Consider the following 10866-nt stretch of genomic DNA (forward strand, 5'->3'; position numbering starts at 1 on the left):
ACATCTACGAAGCCCTTCTGGTAGGAACTTAACGCAGATGTTAGTGGCATCCATGCCTCGAAGGCTCAATGAAGTGTTGGCAACGGGAGGAGGTTATACCAAGTAATGAAATAATAAAATTTACAGTCAAAGATTACTTTTTTAACCTCCAACAACATGTCTATGGTCATGTTATATAGAAATCTGATTTTCACTGTTAAAGGGAAGTTAACTAATGCAGATCCATGAAAAGAGTCATTACTTTTCATGTTGGTTTACTAAATACTATGATGTGGTGCCAGGTTTGTGACATACTGTTATCAGTCACACAGGTGATACTACATATTACGTGAGGTTGCTGATTAATCTAAACCAGCAGACAGATAAATCACCGCCGATATGAAGCAGGGTGTCGTAGTTACTATGTAGTATATCATTTTACACCACGAATTTGACACTTTGCAAGAGATAATGATTACTGCAATATGCCTTACTGTGCAGAATATTACATTGACATGCTCAATTTACGTCTCCCATCTACTGTACTACATACGGAAGGATATATCGTTGCCATTAGATAGGTGAGGACACCCACAGGCAGGGACATCAGGGCTACCACCATCTCACAGGAAAATGTTCACTGTTCCATTATTCCACGTCTGGTGCGTCATTTTGTTTCGTACAAAAAACGCGTGATATTTTTTTTACTGTGTGTACATGTATTTCTTGAAGAATAATGCGTACAGCAACGATTTCTTAGAAAATTGAAATGCATAACCTTACCTATTTAACTCTCTAAATATCTATCTGTTCACCTATCTATCTATCTATCAATCTTTCTGTATCTGAAAGTCAACAATGATAAAATTAATGAAAATGAAGTATAACAACGTCCTCTCAAAGGTAATGATCTTACCAGAATCTTCGAGAACCTTCTAGAAAACCTTGAACCCTGCAGGCAGGGAGGGAGGAATGGCCTCTGGTTGATTATATGTAAAACATTTAGATGAAATCACATCTTTTCTTATCAGGTCCCATGGTGTAAGGGTTAGCACTCTGGACTCTGGATCCAGCAATCCGAGTTCGAATCTCGGTGGGACCTCATCTTTTCAGTTTTCTTCGATACTGATGATGGCCGCATTGTTCTTTATATTGTATATACATACATATATATCCATATATATATATATATATATATATATATATATATATATATATATATATATATATATATATATATATATAAATATATATATAAGCATATATATGGAATAATGTGGTTATCATCAGCAGCCAGAGGCCATTCCCTCCTCCTTACCTGCAGAGTTCATGGTTTTCTGGAAGGTTCTAGAAGATTCTGGTAAGACATTTGTCATTGAGAGGACGTTGTTAGGTGAGGGTCAGGTTCACTCTATGGTTGTAGTCACCTGTCCGAGGACGTTGTTATGCTTCATCAATTTTGTAATTGTTGACTTTCAGATAGGAAGTGAAAAAGATTTATATGAATTAATGATGTTCACTGCAGGTGACACATCCTCATTATTGAAATCATAATGGAAATTCTTGTTCTAATTGTTACATGAAGTTCCTTAGAGTTGTTCCTCCATGATGGCTGTGGACGTTTAGATTAACAAGCTTGGGTCTGACTTGATGAGAGTTGATCACAAACCAATCTTTGCCTTGCGATGGAGAACTAGAGCAGTGTACTACCGAACAAATATCCAGAGCAGGTGACTTACGTATGAATCATTATCAGTCCTTGGAGTAAGATTTCGATGACTCCTTGTACTCACAACATCATTATGAGTCACTTCAAGAGTAATGACTCCTTGTACTCACAACATCATTATGAGTCACTTCAAGAGTAATGACTCCTTGTACTCACAACATCATTATGAGTCACTTCAAGAGTAATGACTCCTTGTACTCACAACATCATTATGAGTCACTTCAAGAGTAATGACTCCTTGTACTCACAACATCATTATGAGTCACTTCAAGAGTAATGACTCCTTGTACTCACAACATCATTATGAGTCACTTCAAGAGTAATGACTCCTTGTACTCACAACATCATTATGAGTCACTTCAAGAGTAATGACTCCTTGTACTCACAACATCATTATGAGTCACTTCAAGAGTAATGACTCCTTGTACTCACAACATCATTATGAGTCACTTCAAGAGTAATCTTCACTAAAACTTTATCTTTACTAGACCCTTACGATTCAAGTCCATGGTCACATTAATTTAGAATCTCAACACCACTGGTCTTATACCTAACCCATATCATCACTACATCCATGTACATGTATTTCTTGCAGAATAATGCGGACATCAGTGATTTCTAAGAAAGTTGAAATGCATGAGTGGAATCGGCGTCATCATTAGTTGGAAGGTGTTCAGAAGGTCGGGGGTCCACGGTCATGTGCTCTTCTGGATCACCTGGTGTTGCCTCGCATGCATGTCCCTGATCGCGGTCATGTTGTCTAACGCGGACGAGCCTCCCGTGGCTGGATCCGTGGCCGTGGCAGTGGCTGCTGCAAGGTACAACAACTCCGAGGCTATCGCCGCCGGGGTCTTGATGACAGACAGTGCCACTAATGTGTTGGTCACGGCCACTATCGACGGACGGGGGCGCTGAGAACGAGCTCACCTGGAAACAGGCGGGCGAGTCTCAAGCCCCGCCGGCGGGGCCCGTAACCGACTCTTGAACGAGTGACATTGTCTCGTGGCCGAGGCTCATGTTACCATTGATCTCGTTTTCTTTTCGATCTTATAAAAACGCATATGAAATGTTCAGTATTTGATTATCTATTCAACTATGTATTTTTACACAGCCTTACCTATCTTTCTATCTGTATGAATATCTATCTATTTACCTATCTATCTACCTTATCTATCTATCAACCTTATGAGTCACTTTAAGAGTTATCTTCACCACAACCGTATCTTCACTACACCCTTACGGTTCAAGTCTATGGTCATAATCACTACACCTTCAATACCATTGGCTAATACTTAACCCACATCATCACTACATCCATGTACATGTATTTGTTGCAGAATGATGCGGACATCAATAATTTCTAAGAAAGTTGAAAGCTGCCTTACCTATCTATCTATCTATCTATGTATCTATCTTCTAGAACCTTCCAGAACCACAGCCTCTGGCTGGTGATGGTGGTTGATTATATGTAAAACATTTAAATGAAATCAGATCTTTTGTTTCCAGTCCCATGGTGTAAGGGTTAGCCTTACCTATCTTTCTATCTAAATATCTATCTGTTTACCAGTCTATCTATCTGTCTATCTAATCTATCTATCTGTCTATGAATCTATCTTTCTGTATCTGAAAGTCAACAATGATAAAATTAATGAAAATGAAGTATAACAACGTCCTCTCAATGGCAATTATCTTACCAGAATCTTCGAGAACCTTCCAGAAAACAATGACATTTGCAGGCAAGGAGGAAGGGCCTCTGGCTGATTATATGTAAAACATTTAGATGAAATCACATCTTTTCTTATCAGGTCCCATGGTGTAAGGGTTAGCACTCTGGACTCTAAATCCAGCAATCTCGGTGGGACCTCATCTTTTCAGTTTTCTTAGAAACTGATGATGGCCGCATTGTTCTTATATATATATATATATATATATATATATATATATATATATATATATATATATATATATATATATATATATATATATATATATATATATATATATATATATATATATATAAATATATATATAAGCATATATATGGAATAATGTGGTTATCATCAGCAGCCAGAGGCCATTCCCTCCTCCTTACCTGCAGAGTTCATGGTTATCTGGAAGGTTCTAGAAGATTCTGGTAAGACATTTGTCATTGAGAGGACGTTGTTAGGTGAGGGTCAGGTTCACTCTATGGTTGTAGTCACCTGTCCGAGGACGTTGTTATGCTTCATCAATTTTGTAATTGTTGATTTTCAGATAGGAAGTACTCATCTTCGAAGCTTCCTTTTTACTCACAACAACCTTGAGTCACTTTAAGAATCATCTTAACTACAGCCTTATCTTCACTACACCCTTATGGTTTAAGTCAATGGTCACATTCACTACACCTTCAACACCACTGGCCTTATACCTGACCCACATTATCACTACATCCATGTACATGTATTTGTTGTAGGATATTGTGGATATCATTGATTTATAAGAAAGATGAAGGTTGCCTTACCTATCTATCCATGTATCTATCTGAATATCTATCTATTTATGTATCTATCAATCTATCTTCATGATAACACAAATGTATGATTGTTCTTAAATTATAATGGGTGTGAGCAGGTGCAGTCGTGAAGTCTGTAGCCATACCATAAGTCAAACTGAAAATACATCAAATGTATAACAAGATCAATGCAATATTGGCGGATACAGTGTGGTGGGAGAGATGTGTGGTGTGGGTGTGCTGTAGACGTGTGGTGTGGGGAAGGTGTGTGTCGTAGGTGTACGGTGGGAGAGTGTGTTGTGGGCATGGAAGAACAGGTGTGTGTGTTGTGGGTGTATTCGGGAGGGTGTGTCGTGAGTGTTGTGGGAAGGGTGTTGTTGTTTCTAAGTGTGTGTGTGTGTGTGTGTGTGTGTGTGTGTGTGTGTGTGTGTGTGTGTGTGTGTGTGTGTGTGTGTGCAGGTGTTGGGAGAAATGCCTTGTCTGTGTGGTCCTGCCTGACTCTCGTCTAAAGCCTCTCTCTCCTCTCCTGCCTGACTCTCGTCCCAAGCCTCTCTCTCCTGTCCTGCCTGACTCTCGTCCCAAGCCTCTCTCTCCTCTCCTGCCTGACTCTCGTCCCAAGCCTCTCTCTCCTGTCCTGCCTGACTCTCGTCCCAAGCCTCTCTCTCCTGTCCTGCCTGACTCTCGTCCCAAGCCTCTCTCTCCTGTCCAGCCTGACTCTCGTCCCAAGCCTCTCTCTCCTGTCCTGCCTGACTCTCGTCCCAAGCCTCTCTCTCCTGTCCTGCCTGACTCTCGTCCCAAGCCTCTCTCTCCTGTCCTGCCTGACTCTCGTCCCAAGCCTCTCTCTCCTGTCCTGCCTGACTCTCGTCCCAAGCCTCTCTCTCCTGTCCAGCCTGACTCTCGTCCCAAGCCTCTCTCCTGTCGTGCCTGACTCTCATCCAAAGTCTCTCTCTCGTGTCCTGCCTGACTCTCGTCCCAAGCCTCTCTCTCTACAGTCCACCCTAACTCTCATGACAATTACCTTTCTCCGTCACAGAGTCTTACCCTAACCTTCTATTTCCTTGTCTTTTTCACATCTAAATCCTCTCTCTCGTGTCCAGCCTCTCTCACACAGACTCCCTTCTCTCTCTCTCTCTCTCTCTCTCTCTCTCTCTCTCTCTCTCTCTCTCTCTCTCTCTCTCTCTCTCTCTCTCCAGTATGGAATAATTCAGTTAATTATCTTGACTAAGCTGGTTTCAAGGAAGGCTTTATGTTTTACCCTCTCACACAAACAACGTACTTACACGGGGCCCCACGAGTGTAAAACCCCCTCCTAATACAGTGCAAATAGATGACTACACACACCTACACACACCACCACCACTAACAATACACAGAGAAATAACCTTTTCGGTTGGCTTTTGATCCGCCCTTGAACGTAGTTTGCAGGATTAGGGGAATCAGGTCAATAAGGTTAAGTTCACTACAACCTCATATTCACTAACGTGTATCTTCACTACTAGCTTATTTTCACTAAATATATCTTCACTATACCCTCTTCTTCACTACACCGTTATTTCTACCATACCATCATCATTGCACTCCCTGATGTTCACTAAAAGTAGTTCTTATCTTCACTACATAATCATTTTGAATAAACTTTACTCTTCAATAACCCTTATCTCTACTACATTCGTATCTTCACAACATTCGTATCTTCACTACAAGCTATCTTGACAATATCCTTATCATCACTATACTCTTCTTCACTACACTCTCATCTTAACATCATCCTTCTGTTTACCGAACTTAGTTCAAAGTCTGACTTGAACGTAGCTTTGGAAAGTTTGTGTTCCTCATTGTGTTACCTCCTTATCATCATTGTAAAGGCAATTGTCACCACTCCCTTACTAAACCCTTATCGTCACTACACTCTCATCATTATCATTACTTCTTGATATTCAATACAAAATTTTAACATATACATTTATCTTCACTACAGAATAATTTTCATTGCACTTTAATCTTCATTACTCCTTGTTTCAGCTACATCCGTATCTTGCATTCATTCTTATATCTTATATTAGTTACATCTTTACAATATCTTTACGTCTTCTCTGTTCCGTCTTTTGAAAAATTGAAAATGAGAGGGAAGGATTTCCGGCCTTCTGCTCCCTCCTCTTTTAGTCGCCTTGTACGACACGCAGGGAATACGAGGCAAGTATACTTTCTTCCCTATCCCCAGGGATAACAGCATCTGGTGTTCCCAGACGGTCACCCATCCAAGTACTAACCAGACCCAACGTTGCTTAACTTCCCTGATCGGACGATATATATATATATATATATATATATATATATATATATATATATATATATATATATATATATATATATATATATATATATATATATATATAAGACAAAATAATGAATCTCATAAATAACAAAAATGGAAGCGCCGGGGTTTGAACCCGGGTCCTCTCGCATGCCAAGCGAGCGCTCTACCACTGAGCTACGCCCCCAAGAACATATTTTGTGACATAGTATTATATAAAGCACTGATATTACCACGGCAAAATAGTGTTTGATTGACCGTTGCCGACTAGCCGGCAAAATAACCACAGGGTAAATCTCCATGTTGCTGTCGTGTTTTCCTCTTAATTTTCCACAAAGAAATGAGTTTTACTTTTTTATTTTCGTTGCAATAGACTGGAACTAAGCAATAGACTGGAACTAAGCAATAGACTGGAACTAAGCAATAGACTGGAACTAAGCAATAGACTGGAACTAAGCAATAGACTGGAACCAAGCTGACCTGGTATGAGGTCAGAGCCCTCATTATCATCCCTGCTAACTACCGGAAGCAGATTAAGTCGTTCCACAACCGATGTCCGGCCCATGTTAACTCTGATGTGCCCAGCAGTTGGAGGAGGATCGCCAGAAGCTTCTGGAAGATTTCAAGGACGTCTTGGTGGACCTGACCCTTTCAGATAAGGTCGAAAACCACAATTTATTGTGAAGATCTTCACTATAACGTTGGACGAACATACTGAATGTTGCACACATGTGATGCGGACAAAATGAAAAAAGATAAAGACAAAAAATATGTCTGGTGTGGGTCTCGAACCCACGACCTTGAGTGTGTCAGACTCACGCTCTACCACTGAGCTAACCAGACAATAGAAAATACGTCTGTTTCTTCAATTTGAATTAATGAAAATCTTTGCGAGGCAGCGTTTAGAAAAGAGAGATGTCTTTGACGAAATTTACTTGCTTGGCTTATTCTTCTGTTCCTCATTATCGAAAGTAAACGTACTGAAGGATATATATATATATATATATATATATATATATATATATATATATATATATATATATATATATATATATATATATATATATATATATATATATATATATAAATATATATATATATATATATATATATGTATATATATTTTTTTTTTTTGCTTTGTCGCTGTCTCCCGCGTTTGCGAGGTAGCGCAAGGAAACAGACGAAAGAAATGGCCCAACCCACCCCCATACACATGTATATACATACGTCCACACACGCAAATATACATACCTACACAGCTTTCCATGGTTTACCCCAGACGCTTCACATGCCCTGATTCAATTCACTGACAGCACGTCAACCCCGGTATACCACATCGCTCCAATTCACTCTATTCCTTGCCCGCCTTTCACCCTCCTGCATGTTCAGGCCCCGATCACACAAAATCTTCTTCACTCCATCTTTCCACCTCCAATTTGGTCTCCCTCTTCTCCTCGTTCCCTCCACCTCCGACACATATATCCCCTTGGTCAATCTTTCCTCACTCATTCTCTCCATGTGCCCAAACCATTTCAAAACACCCTCTTCTGCTCTCTCAACCACGCTCTTTTTATTTCCACACATCTCTCTTACCCTTACGTTACTTACTCGATCAAACCACCTCACACCACACATTGTCCTCAAACATCTCATTTCCAGCACATGCATCCTCCTGCGCACCACTCTATCCATAGCCCACGCCTCGCAACCATACAACATTGTTGGAACCACTATTCCTTCAAACATACCCATTTTTGCTTTCCGAGATAATGTTCTCGACTTCCACACATTCTTCAAGGCTCCCAGAATTTTCGCCCCCTCCCCCACCCTATGATCCACTTCCGCTTCCATTGTTCCATCCGCTGCCAGATCCACTCCCAGATATCTAAAACACTACACTTCCTCCAGTTTTCCTCCATTCAAACTCACCTCCCAATTGACTTGACCCTCAACCCTACTGTACCTAATAACCTTGCTCTTATTCACATTTACTCTTAACTTTCTTCTTTCACACACTTTACCAAACTCAGTCACCAGCTTCTGCAGTTTCTCACATGAATCAGCCACCAGCGCTGTATCATCAGCGAACAACAACTGACTCACTTCCCAAGCTCTCTCATCCCCAACAGACTTCATACTTGCCCCTCTTTCCAAAATTCTTGCATTCACCTCCCTAACAACCCCATCCATAAACAAATTAAACAACCATGGAGACATCACACACCCCTGCCGCAAACCTACATTCACTGAGAACCAATCACTTTCCTCTCTTCCTACACGTACACATGCCTTACATCCTCGATAAAAACTTTTCACTGCTTCTAACAACTTGCCTCCCACACCATATATTCTTAATACCTTCCACAGAGCATCTCTATCAACTCTATCATATGCCTTCTCCAGATCCATAAATGCTACATACAAATCCATTTGCTTTTCTAAGTATTTCTCACATACATTCTTCAAAGCAAACACCTGATCCACACATCCTCTACCACTTCTAAAACCACACTGCTCTTCCCCAATCTGATGCTCTGTACATGCCTTCACCCTCTCAATCAATACCCTCCCATATATATATATATATATATATATATATATATATATATATATATATATATATATATATATATATATATATATATATATATATATATATATATTTATTTATATATATATATATATATATATATATATATATATATATATATATATATATATATATATATATATATATATATATATATATATATATTTCTTTTTTTTTTTATTATACTTTGTCGCTGTCTCCCGCGTTTGCGAGGTAGCGCAAGGAAACAGACGAAAGAAATGGCCCAACCCCCCCCCCCATACACATGTATATACATACGTCCACACACGCAAATATACATACCTACACAGCTTTCCATGGTCTACCCCAGACGCTTCACATGCCCTGATTCAATCCACAGACAGCACGTCAACCCCGGTATACCACATCGCTCCAATTCACTCTATTCCTTGCCCTCCTTTCACCCTCCTGCATGTTCAGGCCCCGATCACACAAAATCTTTTTCACTCCATCTTTCCACCTCCAATTTGGTCTCCCTCTTCTCCTTGCTCCCTCCACCTCCGACACATATATCCTCTGGGTCAATCTTTCCTCACTCATCCTCTCCATGTGCCCAAACCACTTCAAAACACCCTCTTCTGCTCTCTCAACCACGCTCTTTTTATTTCCACACATCTCTCTTACCCTTACGTTACTCACTCGATCAAACCACCTCACACCACACATTGTCCTCAAACATCTCATTTCCAGCACATCCATCCTCCTGCGCACAACTCTATCCATAGCCCACGCCTCGCAACCATACAATATTGTTGGAACCACTATTCCTTCAAACATACCCATTTTTGCTTTCCGAGATAATGTTCTCGACTTCCACACATTCTTCAAGGCCCCCAGAATTTTCGCCCCCTCCCCCACCCTATGATCCACTTCCGCTTCCATGGCTCCATCCGCTGCCAGATCCACTCCCAGATATCTAAAACACTTCACTTCCTCCAGTTTTTCTCCATTCAAACTCACCTCCCAATTGACTTGACCCTCAACCCTACTGTACCTAATAACCTTGCTCTTATTCACATTTACTCTTAACTTTCTTCTTCCACACACTTTACCAAACTCAGTCACCAGCTTCTGCAGTTTCTCACATGAATCAGCCACCAGCGCTGTATCATCAGCGAACAACAACTGACTCACTTCCCAAGCTCTCTCATCCCCAACAGACTTCATACTTGCCCCTCTTTCCAAAACTCTTGCATTTACCTCCCTAACAACCCCGTCCATAAACAAATTAAACAACCATGGAGACATCACACACCCCTGCCGCAAACCTACATTCACTGAGAACCAATCACTTTCCTCTCTTCCTACACGTACACATGCCTTACATCCTCGATATATATATATATATATATATATATATATATATATATATATATATATATATATATATATATATATATATATATATATATTTTTTTTTTTTTTTTTTATACTTTGTCGCTGTCTCCCGCGTTTGCGAGGTAGCGCAAGGAAACAGACGAAAGAAATGGCCCAAACCCCCCCCATACACATGTATATACATACGTCCACACACGCAAATATACATACCTACACAGCTTTCCATGGTTTACCCCAGACGCATCACATGCCTTGATTCAATCCACTGACAGCACGTCAACCCCGGTATACCACATCGCTCCAATTCACTCTATTCCTTGCCCTCCTTTCACCCTCCTGCATGTTCAGGCCCCGATCACACAAAATCTTTTTCACTCCATCTTTCCACCTCCAATTTGGTCTCC

Source organism: Panulirus ornatus, chromosome 8, assembly GCF_036320965.1.
Source record: "Panulirus ornatus isolate Po-2019 chromosome 8, ASM3632096v1, whole genome shotgun sequence".
NCBI classification, from domain to species: Eukaryota; Metazoa; Arthropoda; class Malacostraca; order Decapoda; family Palinuridae; genus Panulirus; species Panulirus ornatus.